Source organism: Macrotis lagotis, chromosome X, assembly GCF_037893015.1.
Source record: "Macrotis lagotis isolate mMagLag1 chromosome X, bilby.v1.9.chrom.fasta, whole genome shotgun sequence".
Lineage (NCBI taxonomy): Eukaryota > Metazoa > Chordata > Mammalia > Peramelemorphia > Peramelidae > Macrotis > Macrotis lagotis.
The window spans coordinates 645,011,593-645,030,125 of record NC_133666.1 but is presented as its reverse complement, the minus strand read 5'-3'; the positions used below and the strand labels follow the sequence as shown (position 1 = coordinate 645,030,125).

The 18,533-nt window shown below is 37.4% G+C and overlaps 1 long non-coding RNA gene across 1 annotated transcript in view; it reads left to right on the top strand.

Annotated features, from left to right (window-relative positions):
* The window catches only part of LOC141497534 (uncharacterized), a 60,280-nt gene that overhangs the window by 2,742 nt on the left and 39,005 nt on the right, over positions 1 to 18,533 (top strand). The gene's annotated exons all lie outside the window — the stretch shown is intronic.

The following is an 18,533-nucleotide window of genomic DNA, read 5'->3' as shown; positions in this document are numbered from 1 at the left end:
TCTTTGAATCCTCTTGATTAGTGGACACTAATGACAAACACAGGCTGGGTGATTGACCATTTGTTCTCTCTTGGCCACACACATTTTTCTAATCTGGTGTAATTCCTTGTTTGTCACCTGCTCATTGCGGACAAGCCCTTTGGATAATAGAGAATTTAAGATTTTTTTCTTTTTTATTATCAACTCAAAATCAACAAGTAATATTGCAGCTTATAAAACACAACAAAAATGAAGATGGCATGTATGCCTGCTGAAATTGTTATGAAGAAATATGGAGGTGCTTTGGGACAGCTAGGTGGTACAATGGATAAACACAGGTTCTGGAATGAGGAGGATTTGAGTTCTAATCCAGCCTCAGATAGTCAATTCTTACTAGCTGTATGACATTGGGCAAGTCACCTCACCCCATTTCCCCAAGTATTTTATACTGTCTACAATTATTTTAAATGGAATTTCTTTTTCTCACCCTGCTGGACTTTGCTGATAATATAGAGAAATGCTGATGGTTTCTGTGGTTTATTTTACATACTGAAACTTTGTTAAAGTTGCTAATTTATTTTACTAATTTTTTAGTTAATTCTCTAAAATTCCCTAAATATAACATCATATCATCTCCAAAGAGTGATAATTCCTGTGATTTCTTTATCTTCTCATTTATAGTATAATACAGAATAATTAAGGTGTTATTGGACATCCTTGCTTCTCCCCTGATCTTGCTTCTAACTTATTCCTGTTAACACATACCGATGGAAAGCTCCATCTGTTCCTATGCTTTCCAGTGTTGTTTTGTATTAAATAAGAACGAGTAATATATTTTGTCAAAAACTTTTTCTACAGCTATTGAAATAATCATATGATTTTTATTGTTTTTGCCATTGAAATGGTCGATTTTTTTTAGGTTTTTGCAAGGCAAATGGGGTTAATTGGATTGCCCAAGGCCTCACAGCTAGGTAATTATTAAGTGTCTGATGTTGGATTTGAACCCAAGTACTCCTGGCTCCAGTGCCAGTGCTTTATCCACTGCACCACCTAGCCGCCCCTGAAATGGTCAATTTTGATAATAGTTCCTAATATTGAATGAGTTCTTCATTCCTGACCTAAATTCAACCAGATTATTTTGATCTTTGTGATATATTGCTGTAATGGCCTTGCTAGTATTTCACTTAAAATTTTTTCTTCAATATTCATTAAGGAAATTGGTTTTCTTTATGTTTTTGCTCTTCCTAGTTTAGTATTACTATCATATTTATGTCATAAAAATAATTTGGTAGGATTCCTTCTTTGCCTATTTTTCCAAATAGTTTATATTGTACTGAAAATAATTGTTCTTTAAATATTAGGTGGAATTCTATTGTGAATCCATCTGATTCTGGGGATTTTTTTTTAGGAAACTCATTTATGACTTGATCAACTTCTTTTACTAAAATAGGATTATTTTAGTATTCTATTTCCTCTTCTGTTAATCTGGGCAATTTATATTTTTGTGTATGTGTATATATATATATATATCCATTTAGATCTATTTATTCACTTAGATAATTAGATTTATTGGCATATAATTGGACAAAATAGCTTTAATAATTGTTTTAATTTTTCTCTTCACTGATGTAGAGTATCATTTTTTGATAATAGCATTTTTGTTTTCTCTTTTTTTTAAATCAGATTTAATCAATGGTTTGTCTTCTTTATTGGTTTTTTCCCTTTCATAAAACTAGCTCCTATAAGGTGAATGATTTTCTTGCTTTCAATTTTATTAATCTTTCCTTTGATTTTCAAGATTTCTAATTTGATATTTAATTGGAGATTTTTAATTTGTTCTTTTTCTACTTTTTTTAGTTGTGTGCCCAATTCATCAAACTTTTCTTTCTCTGTTTTACTGATGTAAGGGTTTAGAGATATAAATTTTTTCCCTAAGTACTACTTTGGATGCATCCCATAGATTTTGATAAATTGTCTCATTATTGTTCTCTTTAATAGTTTCTTCTTTTACCCACTCATTCTTTAGGATTAGATTATTTAATTTCCAGTTAATTTCCAGTCTACAGTTTCATGGTTCTTTATTGAATGTGATTTTTATTTGCATTATGATCTGAAAAGAATACATTTAGTATTTTTGCTTTTCTGAATTTGATTGTGAGGTTTTTGTGCTCTAACATATGATTTTTTGTTTGTGTGGGTACCATATACCACTACCAAAAGAAAAAGTAAAGTTCTTTCCTATCCTTTTCAATTTTCTCAAAAGTCTATCATATTTAGCTTTTTAACTTCTTTCTTTTTGGGGTTTTTTTTTTTTTTGCAAGGCAATGGGGTTAAGTGGCTTGCCCAAGGCCACACAGCTAGGTAATTAAGTTCTGAGGCCAGATTTGAACCCAGGTACTCCTGACTCCAAGGCTGGTGCTTTAACCACTGTACCACCTAGCCACCCCCCCCCCTTAACTTCATTCTTGTTTATTTTTTTGGTTAGATTTATTTAGTTCCAAGAGTGAAAAGTTGAAGTCTTCCATGTAGTTTTACTATCTAACTTCCTCCTGTAACTCATTTAATTTAGCATAAATTAAAACTCTTAGGTAACACCTCATAGCTATCAGATTAGCTAGTAATGTAAAGTAATAATGTAAAATAAAATGATCAGTGCTCGAGGGGATGTGGGAAAACTGCGACATTAATACACTGTTGGTGGAGTTGTAATCTGATCCAACCGTTCTGGAGAGTAATTTGGAACTGCTCAAGGAGAAATAAAACTATGCATACCCTTTGATCTATACTAGGCCTGTATCCCAAGAGACCACCAAAAAGAGGAAAAGATCCACATGCATAATAATATTCATAGCAGTTCTTTTTGTGGAAATTGAGGCAATGCCCATCAATTGGAGGAATGCTTAACAAGTTGTGGCATATGAAAATAATAGACTATTATTGCTTTATAAGAATCAATGAGCAGGCAGATTTCAGAAATATCTGGGAAAACTTACATGAACTGATGCTGGGTGAAGTGACAGAACCAAGAGAACATTGTACACCTTAATAGCAGCATTGTGTGATGATCAGTTATGATTAGACCTAACTCTACAGAGCCCAAAGACAATGCTAAATGACCTGGGATGGAAGATGCCATCTATATTCAGAGAAAGAACTATAGAATCTGAATGCAGATCAAAGCATATAATTTTCATCTTTTAAAATTTGTCTTTTGTTTATTCCTTCTACTGGTTTTTTCCTTTTTGTTCTGATTCGTCTTTCACAGTCTGACTAATATGGAAATATGTGAAACATGAATGAACATGTATAACCTATACTAGATTGCTTGCTATCCTAAGGTGGGGGAGGGAAGAATGGGAAGGAGAAAATATTACAAAAATGAATGCTAAAAGCTATCTTTACTTATAATTGGAAAAATAAATTATAAAAAAAAGAGTGGAAAATGCTATCTCTAGAGAAAGAACTAATTGAGTCTGAATGCAGATCAAAGTTTTATCATTTTTACTTTCTGTACTTTGGGGTTTTTTTGGTTTGTTTCACAAAATGACTAATATGTGTTACATGACTGCACATATACAACCTATATTGCTTACCTTCTTAGGGAGGGGGGAGATAATTATGGGGGGGAGAGAGAAAACTTGTAACCCAAAATTTTTAAAAAATGAATGTTATAATTTTCATGCAATTGGAAAAAATTCAATGCTATTTTTTTTTAAGGAAATAGTAAAGTTTGAGGGACAGCTAGGTAACGTAGTGGATAGAGCACCGGCCCTGGAGTCAGGAGGACCTGAGTTCAAATGTGGCCTCAGACACTTAATAATTATCTGGCTGTGTGGCCTTGGGCAAGCCACTTAACCCCATTGCCTTGCAAAAAAAAAAAAAAAAAAACATCCCCTAAGAAAAAAGAAATAGTAAAATTTGAAGGAAAGGAGGATTTGTAGGGAAGGAAATATGAGTTCTGTTTTGTCCATGGTGAGTTGGTGATGCCTCTAGGATATCCTTGTTTGAAATGTGCAAGAGACATTTTATAATATAGGATTGAAATGCAAAGGACAAATTGGGGTTGGACATACAGACCTTTGAATCATCTGCAGAGAGATGATTAAATCCATGGGAATTGATGAGATCACCTTTTGGTAAAAGGAAAAAGACTCAACAGAACCTTGAGGAAACACCTGCATTTGGAGGACCTGATACAGATGATAATCCAGTAAACAGGAAAGGGAAAAAGAAGTTATATAATGCTAACCATGTGATAGGCATTGTGCTAAATGATTTAAATATTTTTTTTTTGCAAGGCAAATGGGGTTAAGTGGCTTGCCCAAGGCCACTCAGCTAGGTAATTATTAAGTGTCTGAGACCAGATTTGAACCCAGGTCCTCCTGACTCCAGGCCGGTGCTTTATCCGCTGCGCCACCTAGCCTCCCCCAACTGCGCCACCTAGTCGCCCCCAATATTTTTTAATCTTTCCAACAACACTGCATTTTATAGTTGAGGGAATGGAGATAAACAGGAAGTTAAAAGTGACTTGCCCAGGGTTACATAGCTAATCAAGTACCTAAGGCTGGATTTGAACTCAGGTCTTAACTCTAGGACTAGTGCTCCTTTTACAGGGAATTCTCTGTGCTTTTCTCTTTTGAAAGATAAATTTTATTTTTTTTATTTGTTAACACTTTATTTGTTTTCCAATTATATGCAATAGTAGTTTCTACCTATCATTTTTTGTAAGGTTTTGAATTTTACAATTTTTCCCCCACCCTCCCTTCCCTCCATCCCCCCCAACAGAAGGCTGATAGTCTTTACATTGTTTCCATGCTATACATTGATATAAATTGAATGTGTTATAAGAGTAAACATAACACCACCACCACCACCACCCCCCCCGCAAGAAGATGAGAAACCTCAAGAATAGAGAGAGAGAGAAAAATGTACTTCATTTTGTGTTCAGATTCCAATGGCTCTGTCTCTGGGGTGAGTTGCTGAAAGACAAATTTTAAAAGATGAAAATTGTATACTTTGATCTGCATCACTCAGATGAAAGTGCTCCCTCCAAAGTTGCCAGTGATCTTTTAACTGTCTGATAGTCTTTGTCTCCATCCTCATCCTTCCTGATTTCTCTGCTGCTTTTGACTCTCTTGACCATTCTCTTCTCTTGGATACTGTCTCTTTTTTGAGTTTTGCTGAATAATCTTTCCCAGTTTTCACCATTTAAATATCTCTGGCATGTCTCCTTCTCCACACTCACTCAGCTGCCACCCTGGTGCATACCCTGACAATCTCTTGGACAGTCACACCAACTTACTGATGTGTGCCTTCCTCAAGTCTCTCCACTCCCTTCCTTCAGATGCCAAAGAGAGCATCATAAATCAAAGGTCTTACCATATCATTTCCCACTCTTTAATAAACCACATTGACTTAAAGGTTCAAATAAAAATTCTTCTGTGTAGGATTCCCCTTCACAGATTGTCCCCTTTCTACTTCTCCCACATTCTTCTTCCAGTTACACTGGAGTCCTGGCTGTTCCTTGCACAGTCTTTTTAAAAAAAAGATTTTTTGCCTTGGCAGGCTCTCATATCTAGAATGTTCTTGTTCCTTCAAGACTTAGCTTAAATCCTATCATCTGCAGGAGGCCTTTCCTACCCTATCCCTTTTCCTCTAAATTACCTCCATCTCCCCCTTGAACACCAAGGGATGTAAAAAAGGACGGTGAACCCAAGAACCTTGATATTAGCAGTGATCTACTCCCCTGCTCAGACCAACACCTTGCTTCCAGCCCAGACCTTGCAGCCATCATTGAGGGGAGCAATCTTTGTGGAGGAGGAACCTTAACCTTCCTTGCCACCACCCACATTAACTCCTAATCAACTGCTATTGCTGGTCCAGGTAAATTCAAGAGCCTTGGGAATGATAGCAGCCTGGAGACTTCTAGTTGGTCCTGCTTTTAGTTTATTCCCCAGTCATCATCCCAGGATGATGGTGGGGGAATGAGTCCTGTATCCTTAACAGTCCCTGAAAGGCCAGAAAAGGAGATTTTTGTTACCGAAGTCTTTGGCATTGTCAAGAGATTCAAAATCAGAAACTGAAAAGATTTTTTTTTTAGGTTTTTGCAAGGCAAATGGGGTTAAGTGGCTTACCCAAGGCCACACAGCTAGGTAATTATTAAGTGTCTGAGACCGGATTTGAACCCAGGTACTCCTGACTCCAGGGCCGGTGCTTTATCCACTACGCCACCTAGCTGCCCTAATATGCCACCTAGCCGCCCCTGATAAGATTTTTATAATAGAAAATATTTTAATTAAAAAATAATACTAAAAGGAGATATTACCATCCACTTTGTGGCTGTACCCTTAAAGACCAAAGGACTCTTTCATCTGACTTGTAGCTGAAATCTGCCATATTTGTGATTTCCCTAAGATTTAAGATGCCAGATCTTGGAGGACAGTAACTCTTTTGTATACATAGCACTTGTCACAGTTATTTGTATATAATGTGTTTAATAATTGCTTCATTCATTCATCCTTTCTTATACATGGGCTGCTGAAAATCTAGACAAAGATTGAATCCTTTGTGCATTAGTACCTACTCAAAACTATATTGTTGTTTATTTGTGTTGGACTCTTAATGACCTTGTGGACCATGATGCACCAATACTGTCAATGGAGTTGGGTTTTGGGGTTTTTTTGGCTTTTGCAAGGTAATGGGGTTAAGTGATTTGCCCAATTATTAAGTGTCTGAGGTAGGATTTGAACTCGGGTCTTTCTGACTTCAGGGCCAGTACTCTTAGCTACTGTGCCACCTAGACGCCCCTTAATGAAGTGGTTTGCTATTTCCTTCCTTAAGATAAACAGGGCAGCTAGGTGATGCAGTGGATAGAGCACTGGCCTTGGAGTCAGGAGGACAGGAGTTCAAATTTGATCTCAGACACTTTACTCTTACTAGCTGTGTGACCCTGGGCAAATCACTTAATGCTGATTGCCTTGCATCCAGGTCCAGTCAAAGTGACTTATATGATTCTGGAGGAGGAAGTAAGACTAATGACTTAGCACAGCCTCCCTTAGCATCAACTCCCTGATATCATGGCTTTCTTTGAAAATGAAGAACAGGGGCGGCTAGGTGGCACAGTGGATAAAGCACCGGCCCTGGAGTCAGGAGTACCTGGGTTCAAATCCGGTCTCAGACACTTAATAAGATTGAAGATTGTTGTTTTTGTTACTAAGATAAATAGAGGTTAAGTGAATTGCCTGGAGTTACACAACCAGTACATGTCTAAGAACAGATTTGAATATCAGGTCCAGTTCTCTATCAACTGAGCTACTTAGCTGCTTCTACTCAAAACTGTAGTTCACCATAAATTTATAACTTACTTTATTTTTCTTGATTTTTCATTTTATTTTTGCAACATGACTAATATGGAAATATATTTGACATGATTTCATATGCATAATGGATGTCATATTGCTTGCTTTCTGATGGGAGCGAGAGGGGTTTAGAATGAGAAAAAATTTAGACCAATCAAGAGATAAAGAACATCATGAATTGCATAAATTTAAATTAAATTTAAAAGGATTTGCACAAATAAAACTAATGCAACCAAGATTAGATGGAATGAAGAAAGCTGTAGAAACAATTTTCATAGCTAGTGTTTCTGATAAAGGATTTATTTCTAAAATGTGTAGAGAACTGAGGCAATTTTATAGACATACAAGTTGTTCTCCAATTGATAAATTAATCAAAGAATATGAATAGGCAGTTTTCAGATAAAGAAATTAACAGATTGGCTAAAATGACAAAAAAGAAAAATAATTTTGGAGAGGATGTGGGAAAACTGGGACACTAATGCACTGTGGTGGAGTTGTGAACTGATCTAACCATTCTAGAGAGCAATTTGGAATTAAGCCTGAAAACTGTGGATACCCTTCGATCTAATAATATCACTACTAAGTCTATATCCTAAAGAGAACATAACAAAGGGGAAAAGACATATGTGTACAAAATATGACAGTTCTTTTTTGTAGTAGCAAAGAATTGGAAATTGAAGGGTCTTGAATAAATTATGGTATCTGAATATATATAAACTGATGTTGAGTGAAGTAAGCTGAACCAGGAGAACATTGTACGTTAACAGCAACATTATGAAATGATCAATTATGATGAATGTAACTCCTCAGCAGTTCAGTGATCAAGGACAATTCTGAGAGACCTGTTTGGAAAATGCCAAACCACATCCAGGCAAAAAAACTATGGAGTCTGAATGCAGTGCAAAGCATACTATGTTCACTGTTTTGTTTTGGTTTTTTTTGCAAGCTGTATGATTTGGGTTTATTTTTTATTATTACAATAATCTTGTTATAAGAGTAAACATAACCCCTCCCCCCCAAGAAGATGAGAAACCTCAAGAAAAGTGAGAGAAAGAAAAAAAAATGTACTTCAAACTGTGTTCAGATTCCAATGACTCTGTCTCTGGGGTGAGTTGCCTTCTTTATCATAAGTCCACCAGAGAAGTTGCTTCAATATTTTTCCCACAGTTGCTATTTCTAGCTGTATTTCCCTCCACTCTATTCCTCCCCACTCTAATTTATTCTATTCTCTCTCCTTTTATCCTGACCCTGTCCAAAAATGTGTTGTATCTGAGTACGCTCTCCCTCGATCTTCCCTCTCTTCTATCACCTATTCCCCCCCCTTCTCTCCTCCCATTCCCTCTTATCCCATCCCTTTCTTCAAATCTTTTCTCTAGGGTAAGATAGATTTCTATACCCTATTAAGTGTGTATGTTATTTCCTCTCTGAACCATTTCTGATGAGAATGAAGAAGGCTCACTCATTCCTCCTCACTTCTCCCATTCCACTCCATTGAAAAAGTTTTTTCTTGACTCTTATGTGAAATATCTTAGCCCCTTTTTCCTTTCCTTTCTTTTCCTCTAAGTACTTTCCTTTATCACCCATTGACTCCATCTTTTTACTATATTATACCATTATATTCCACTCCTTCCTGTGCCCTGTCTATTTATGCTTCTTCTAACAGCTCTTATAAATGAGAAAGTTCATATGAGTTATCAGTATCTTCTTCCCATACAGGAATAAAAATAGTTCAATATTGTTAAGTTCCTCATAGTTAGTCCTTCTCACCCACACCCTCTATGATTTGCCAGAGTCCTGTACTTGAAGATTAAACTTGCTGTTCAACTCTGGTTGTTTTAATAAGAAAGTTTTAAAGTACCCTGTTTCATTGAAAGTTCATCTTTTCCCCTGAAAGAGAATGTTCAGTTTTGATGGGTAGGTGATTCTCGGTTGTAAACCAAGATCATTTGTCTTCCGGAATATCATATTCCAATCTCTACAAGCCCTTAATGCAGATACTGTCAGATCTTGTGTAATCCTGATTATAGAGCCATGGCAGCTGAATTGTTTATTTCTGGCAGCTTTTAGTATTTTCTTTTCAACTTGGGAGTTTGGTAATTTGACTATAATATTCCTGGGAATTTTTCTTTTGGGATCTCTTTCAGGAGGTAACCAGTGAATTCCCTCAGTTTCTAGTTTTCTCTCTGCTTCTAGGAGCTCAGGGCAATTTTGCTGTATTATTTCTTGAAAAATGAAGTCTAGGCTCTTTTCCTGGTCATGACTTTCAGTAGCCCAATAATTTTTAAATTATTTGTCCTGGATTTGTTTTCAAGGTCAGTTGTTTTTCCAATGAGTTCTTTCACCTTTTCTTCTAAATTTTGCCTTTTTTTGGAAGTTTTATTTCTTTCTGATTCCTCACAAATTCATCAGCTTCCTTTAGTTCTATTCTGCATTTGAAGGAGTTATTTTCTTCAAAGAGCTTTTTTATCTCCTTTTCCAGCTGGCCAATTCTACTTTTTAAGGCATTCTTCTCCTCATTTACCTTTTGTTTTGCCTTTTCCATTAGGCCTAAACTGGTTTTTAACATATAATTTTATTCGGTATTTTGTTGTATTCCTTTCACCAAGTTGTTGATTGATTTGGTTTTCTTGATTTATCTGCATCGCTCTCATTTCTCCTCCCAATTTTTCCTCCACTTCCCTTAATTGCTTTTCAAAATCTTTTTTGAGCTCATCCATAGCCTGAGCCCATTTTCTATTTCTGTTAAAGGCTTTGGATACAGAAGCTTCAAATTTGTCATCTTCTGAATCTTCCATGGGACCAAGGTAATTTTCTATAGTCACATTCTTCTTTTTCTTTTGTTTGCTTGTTTCCTTTTTTTTTTTTTTAAGGTTTTTGTAAGGCAAATGGGGTTAAGTGGCTTGCCCAAGGCCACACAGCTAGGTCATTATTAAGTGTCTGAGACCGGATTTGAACCCAGGTACTCCTGACTCCAGGGCCGGTGCTTTATCCACTGCGCCACCTAGCCGCCCCTGTTTGCTTATTTCCTAAGAGTAATTTACCACACTTCCAAGGTTTTGGGTTTTTTGGGACACCCCACTGGGAGCTTTATTCCTCCTAGGTCTTATGCTCTCTTGCTTGTGCTTTGCCATGTAGATGACCACAGGGCTCCCCTCTGCCTTGGAACTGTGAGGAAGGTCCCTGATCTGCTATCTTAGTATGGAAGCACAAACAACAACCTGGATCTTAAGTGTGGGTAAACAGCAGAGTCCTGCCCCAGAGAGAGCAGAGAGATTTCTGCAGTCTCCCCTGACCCCCTTACCATCTATGGTCTGTGCTCTGGAGGTGCAGGCTGGTTTCCCCTCTTCTCACTGCAGGTTCTCACTACAAGGCTGCTCTAAGGCCTGCGCTCCTTACTCCGAACTCATTCAGGTGCAGAAGATTTCTCTCACCATCCCTTCAAGCTGTTCCTGGTGATCCCTGGGCTGGGCTAGGCTGCTCTGCGCTGCCACTGGGGCTTTTTTCCAACCCCCAGTCCTGGTGTAACACACCTTTGCTATGGAACTTCTAAGTTATATTGGACTGGGAAATTGTATCACTCAGTCTTTCTGTGGGTTCTGCCTCTCTAAATTTTGGCTAGTCATAATTTGACAGCTTTTGGAGCCTTTTGGGGAAGGAGTTTCCAGGAAATTCTGCCTTCGTGCTGCCATCTTGGCTCCACCCCCCCCAACCCCATGTTCACTTTTTTTTAGATTTTTTTTTTTTTGCAAGGCAGTGGGGTTAAGTAGCTTGCCCAAGGCCACACAGCTAGGTAATTATTGTGTCTAGGTCAGATTTGAACTCAGGTACTCCTGACTCCATGGCTGGTGCTCTATCCACTGTGCCACCTCGCCACCCTGCACGTTCACTTTTTAACAATTTCTTATGTTTTTCTTTCTTTCTCATGTTTTTATCCCTTAGTTCTAATTCTTCTTTCATATCATGACTAAAATGGAAATATGCTAAGTATGCTTGCACATACACAACCTATATCATATTGTTAGTTGCCAAGGAGAAGGGGGAGGGAAGGGAGGGTGGTAGCAAAATGTTAAACTCAAAAGTTTGCAAAAGGATGAATGTTTAAAACTATCCTTACATGTAATTAGAAAAAAATTAAAATTAAAAAATGAAAGCTATTATTCACAAGCTCCTCCCACCGATAGCTTTACTTTTTACCAATTAACCAGAGGACACACTAATTGATTGAGTCTTTAATAAGCAACTGCCTAGCATTCCAATTTTACTACAGAGAGTGAAACTATGATGGGCTGGACACATTGTTAGAATGCCAGATATAGGCTTGCCAAAAAAAAATTTATGGAGAACTCACACAGGGCAAGCTCTCACAAAGGGGTCAGCAGAAGCAATACTGAAACACCCTGAAGGTCTCATTGAAGAACTTTAGAACTGATCGTACAGCATGGGAGACACCAGCACAGAATCGCCAAGCATGGCATGCCCTAATCAGAGAGGGGGCTGCACTTTGAAGAAGGCAGAATTGAAGCAGCTCAAAGGAAACATGGCATCCAAGTATGTACCCTAGGTGAACTATTTGTGCCCGTGTGGTAGAGCATTCTAAGCTTGTATTGGTCTGATCAGTCACAATCAGACATTCTGTAATTTACCTGAGACATAGTGATGTCATTTTGGTCTTCTTTGATAATAAAGGACAAGAGCCAACCAAGCAAGCAAACATATTACTGTTTGATTAAAGGACATTTAATCCAACAATATAAGAAAGTGGTGAGAAAATATTCTCTTTATGTATACATGGCGTATAATCTCTGCCAGAGGAGGAGCACACAAGAACCAAGAACAAATGTGATGATGCAATACAAATAATATATGAGATGTATGTATGTGAGATACACATATCAGTCAACCAACAAGCAAGTTAAGTATATTTATAATTGCTTACTCTTGTTTTAATCACTGGGGATACCAAAATAGAAGTTAAAAACTTCCTGCCCTCAAGAGATTTCACTTGCCATCAAGGAGATCACATTGAGATAAATATATAAGGAATATGTACAAAATTAAATATGAGACAATTTTGACAGGGTGGGCTCTAGAGGTGGGAGGGGGTAGCCAAAAAATACTTCACATAAAAGATGGCTCTTAAGCTATGTCTTAAAAAAAAAAAAGGAATCCCAAGAGGCTCAGGTGAGTAGGTAGTATATCTAATCATGGGGGATAGCCAACAAAGTCACAGAGACAGGAAGCTATACAATGTCATTTGTGAGAAATAGCAACAAGACCAGTTTGACTGGGTTACCAAGTACATGAAAAGTGGTAACAATAAAAAAGAACACAGTTTTAAAATATCAAACGGAGTTTATATTTTATCCTTGAGGCAAGAGGGTGCAATTGGCATTTATTGAATAGGGTAAAGCATGGTCAGACATGTACTTCATGAAAGTCTTTTTTGGAAGCTACATAGAAGAGATTTAGAATAGGGAGAAGAATTAGGAAACTATTGATCCAGATGAGAGGTGGTGAGAGCCTGGCAGGTTATTGGCCATCTTAATGTGTTGGTATAGAGAGAATACATGGACCCAGAAAACTTGCTTGAAGAAACACATGCCAGAAATGGAAGTGGAAAATCAGTCAATAGTCAATAAATATTCATTAATATTAATATATGTCACATATAACGTGAAGTGATGGGAATACAAATAAGAAAAAAATTGATATTCAGCTTTCAATGAAAAGTGGGGAAAGACCACTCACAGCTGAAAGCTGAAAATTGATGTGGGAAAGTTTTGAGTGCCAAGAGAATTGGTGGAAAAGTTAAAGAAATCCAAAATATTGTTTTAAGTTGCAGACTTCATCGCTGTTCTCTGCTGAGTATGTCACCTCTTCCAAATATGTCTTCATTGTACATGTCTCTGCTACCATCTTTTATGTTTCAACTCTCCGGGGCCATCTGCTGGGCATTCAGGATCTTATTTGCTAATGTTCAATGACTATAAAGTCTTTCTCTGTGAAAACAAAAACATATTGCCAATCCCTCAGTCAAGGCTATAATCCATCATACTCAGCTAGGAGTCCTAGACCAAGTCAATCAGAGCATCATCAGGTTAAGATTAAGTCTGTTCTTTTTGACTACCAGTGTCCAGGGCTGATTCCAAGTCCATAGCTTAGATACTCGTCAAGTTAGAGAAAGAAAATCCCTTAAAAAAAATTAACTTTTTTTTCTTTTTTCTTATTTTATTTTTCCAACCACATACAATGGAAATTTTCAACAATCTTTTTTTTTTTGCAAGATTTTGAGTTTTAAAACCATTAACTTTTTTTTTGTTTTTTTTTAAGTCAAATGGGGTTAAGTGGCTTGCCCAAGGCCACACTGCTAGGTAAGTGTCTGAGACCGGATTTGAACCCTGGTACTACTGACTCCAAAGCTGGTGCTTTAGCCACTACACCACCTAGCCGTCCCAAGTCATTGTCTTCTAGCCCATGTTCCTGCCATTATTTTGTATCTCTGCTAGCAACGAGAAGTATGTGGGTTTTTCTTTGTTATTATTATTGTTGTTCTCAGGTCACAGTAAAATTTCATCATCTCCAGATATTAAAAATAGTGGAATTTGTGTCAGATTGCAGCTTGGAACTGTTAAAAATTCTGAGCAGTTTTCCCAGTGCAATCAATTCTTTGCCCTCTTCCTACTCAGTTCTGAATACAGCTCATTAACCATCTCTAGCAACTGTCTCAAATATGTGAGGCAGTGTACCGACTCATCGACCAACTTAGAGGCCCTGTACTTGTCCAGTCTACTGTGATTACTTTATAAACCAAATGGAGAAAATAATGACATAGCCATCTCACACTTGGAACCATTGCAGACCTATGTCCTCCTGGCATTTTTCCTGGAGTTGTTGGGCAGCCAACAACATCTCAAACTTTCCTCAGCCCTTTCTGAAGTCACACTGGCCTCTGCTAGATAACCATCTTCCAGCCTATTAAGAAGGACTCTGGCAAGAATTTTGCCAGCAATGACTAAGAGAAAGTGTGTTAAAAGGTACTCTATTCCCTCTACCTTTATAGAAATAGACAATGTGTCCTTGAACTCTTGGGAGATAAGCCTCCTCTTGTCATCTAAACCAGAAAATTTTAGTCAGTTTTTGAATGAGTAATGGACTCCCCATATTGTTAATCTCAACTGGAATAGAATCAGCACCAGGTGCTTTGCCACATGAAAAGAGACTATCTTAGCAGTGTATCTTCCAAGGATGTACACATTATGAGATTGATCCATGCATTGCCAGAGATAGTTCCAAAAGAAACTATGGAAGAGGTATTAGACTGACTACCAAACTGAAGGTCTACAGAGTTTTTGAGCTGACCTCATTGTTGTATGCCTGGACATTCAATGCCATGCCACGAAACCAAATCATTTCCATTTAAATTGTCTTAGGAAGATTCTGAAGATCACCCAATAGAAGATACCAGACACTGAGGTCCATTCTTGACTAAACTGCCAAATATTTAAAGTCTACTGCAGAGAGTGCAACTCTGTGGGCTGGCCATGTTGTTTGAATGCCAACTGTATGCTTGCCAAAAAAACTATTTTACAGAGAACTCACACAGGGAAAATGCTCAGATGGTGTGAAAAAAAGTGATAAAAGGACACTCTCAAGAACTCTTTCAAGAACTTAAGAATTGATTGGGTGACATGGGCATAGGATAGACCACCCAGCATTGTATGGCCTCATCAGAGAGGGTGCTGTGCTCTATGAGCAAAGCAGAATTAAAGTAGCTCAGAAGAAACACAAGATGGGCAAATTTAGAGAATCCACCCCAAATGATCACATGGCCTATTTATGCCTGACCTGTGGTAGAACATTCTAAGCTCGTATTAGTCTGATGAGCCATAGTCAGACCCACTACAATTTGACTCTAACATAGGGATATCATTTTGGTCTTATTCAAGAATGAAGACCAGGGGCAGCTAGGTGGCGTAATGGATAAAGCACCGGCCTTGGAGTCAGGAGTACCTGGGTTCAAATCCAGTCTCAGACACTTGATAATTACCTAGCCGTGTGGCCTTGGGCAAGCCACTTAACTCCGTTTGCCTTGCAAAAAACCTAAAAACAAAAAAGAATGAAGACCCAACAACCAACCAACCAAGGAATCATACCAAAGAGGTGAGAGGTGGGGTAAAGATGAGTTGTTTGTGGGGGTTAGAGTATTGTATATCATGGTAGATTTTTTTTCTTTGATGTATTGTTTTATTTTAAACTTAAATACAAAATAAGAAAAAAAAATCATACACACAGCAGATCGTAAGAGTGGATTCATAATATAAAGTAATAAATTTCCATTTCAAGAAGGTCTATATAATAAACACTCCACATTGTGTTCAAAATTGTCCATCTTTGCTTCCTTGAAAGTTTTCTTCTGATCTCTGCTGTATATTGTCCCCCCCCCAGGATGTCTACAATTAAGCATGGATTTATATGTATTTTTACACACATATATACATTCTTACACACACACACATATAAATATACACATGCACAGATATGGATATTTTTGTTTTATTTTTGCAAGGCACTGGGGTTAAGTGACTTGTCCAAGGTCACACGGCTAGATAATTTTTAAGTGTCTGAGATCACATTTGAACTCAGATCCTCCTGAATCCAGGGCTGGTGCTCTACCCACTGTGCCACCTAGCTGCCCTTTCTCTATAGATAGATATAGATATATATGTATATATTTATAGATACACACAAACCTGCATACATACACATGATATAGATCATACATACATATTCATAGATATCTATTTTTGATTGTGTGTATCTCTCATTTTTATAATATTTCCTGAAAGCAACAATCCTTCATCACTCTTCTACTTCTACTAGATAGCTTGCCTTCCTATTCCTTTTTTTTTAAGGTTTTTTCAAGGCAAATGGGGTTAAGTGGCTTGCCCAAGGCCACACGGCTAGGTAATTATCAAGTGTCTGAGGCCTGATTTGAACCCAGGTACTCCTGACTCCAGGGCCCGTGCTTTATCCATTGCGCCACCTAGCAGCCCCGCTTTCCTATTCCTTACCCTATCATCTTTCCAAGAATCCTCCCTTACACATCCTTCTATAGCTCCCATGTTCTACACCATTGAGTTGATTTTGATGCATTTTACTCAAACCTCGAGAACTTTAGTTCAACACCACAAGGAGCACCTGGAGGACCTCACTCTAAGATTTATGGCTCCACCTTCAATTTTGTCTCTGCATAAGACATCCTCCATGACAATGATAAATTACTTGAACAAGTCTCCCTATGTGGTATCTCACTTAATAATGGTTAGCAGCTGTATGGTGTTTTAAGGATTTAAGGATTATCTTATCCTGGTAGGGAGGTGGGTATGTTATTCTTATTCCTAATTTATAGATTGGCAGTACCACCCAAGGTTGTACTTCAGTAGTCAGTCTAATGTCCCTTCTCTCCTATATTTTCTTTGGAGCTGGCTCTGCCAATATGTACATCAATTTCATTTTTTAATGTGTACATCCTTGGGATGTATACTGCCAAGATAATCTCTTTTCATGTGACTCAATTGAAGTCTAATTCAAACTCAGATCTTATGGACTGCAAATTTCTTGCTCTAATCACTCTGTCACCAAGCTGCCACCTGCTTAATACTAAGTATCAAGGGGTCCTCAAACAGTTGTGTCAGTGATTGCTTTGCACAAGGAATCTAGAATGATCTCGGCATGTGTGAGAAATTCTACATATATTCCTTATATGTGTGTGTGTCTGTATTTTGCTCTTTAGAGACATTTTTTTGGTAAATAGTAAAAATCATCAGAATCCTAATTCTAATCAGTGTTGATTCTTCTTCATTATCAAAGAAGATCAGAATGACTTCACTGTGTTTGAGACAAATTCCAGTGTGTTCTACTGTGACTGATCAGACCAATATGAACTTGGAATGCTCTACCACAGTTGGCCACAAATTACCTGGGGTGGATACTTCAAACTTACATATGTGACATTACCTTTAAGCTGCTTCAATTCTACCTTCCTCATAGAGTGCAGCACCCTCACTGATAAGGGCACGCCATGCTGGGCCATCCTGTGCCAGTTTCCCAAGCTGTACAATCAATTCTAAAGTTCTTCTAGGAGAACTTTAAGTTATCTCAGTGTCGCTTCTTTTTTTTCTATTTTAAAGGTTTGGTTTTTTTGCAAGGTAAATGGGGTTAAGTGGCTTTCCCAAGGCCACACAGCTAGGTAATTATTAAGTGTCTGAGACTGGATTTGAACCCAGGTACTCCTGACTCCAAGGCTGGTGTTTTATCCACTATGCCACCTAGCTGCCCCACCCATTTTTAAAGTATTTTTTCCTAATTATAAAAATGTTCTTTCAATGCTTTCAGCATTATTTGGCTTCTAGTACAGCTTTCATTTCTGTGTACTTGGTCCTGTCCAGATATTCTTCATGTCTTCATTAGCTTAAGTGTCATTTCTTTTTTCTCATAGAGCAAAGTAGGAACTAGGGTGTTAAGAATACAATTGTGATGTTTCTTTTGTAATTGATGATGGAAATAGGTCATTATAGAAACTCTATTATACCTCTTATATTTTCTATTGAATGTCTTCATACCATTTTCATCAAAAAATTTTCTTGGATCTTAGTCCAATCTTTTACCAGACTTCTCACCCTCATGGTTTTTGTTTGATTTTTAGATTCCATTGCTTTCCTCATTTATTTATTTCCTGTTCATTTTGTATATAGCTTACTTTGTTTATATTTTTTGGCATGTTCTTTTGTAATTGATAATGGAATCTTCCCCATTAGATTGTAAGCCCTTTGAGGGCAAGCCTGTCATATAATAGGCATTTAATAAATGTTTATTTAATGAATAACCTTATGCCATCTTCCTGCCTAGTGATGCCCTATTAATAAGCTTATACTCTAAACCAATGGTTCCCTTGACATTCATGCCTTTTTGTTTGTTCAGATATTTCTAGGTTCTTTTGACCTCTTCTTTGAAGTGACTTTTTTTACATAATTGAAACATCTGAGGGAAATTGGTGATAATCAAGATCAAAATCTTTGTCTTTTTTCTATTTCCCGTTTTTCGGTGCCAATAGGCTTTTTTAATATGTCATATTGGGTCTATAAAGATTACTCAAGACATCTTTCTTTTCATCTTTGTCCTTCCCATTTGACGTTG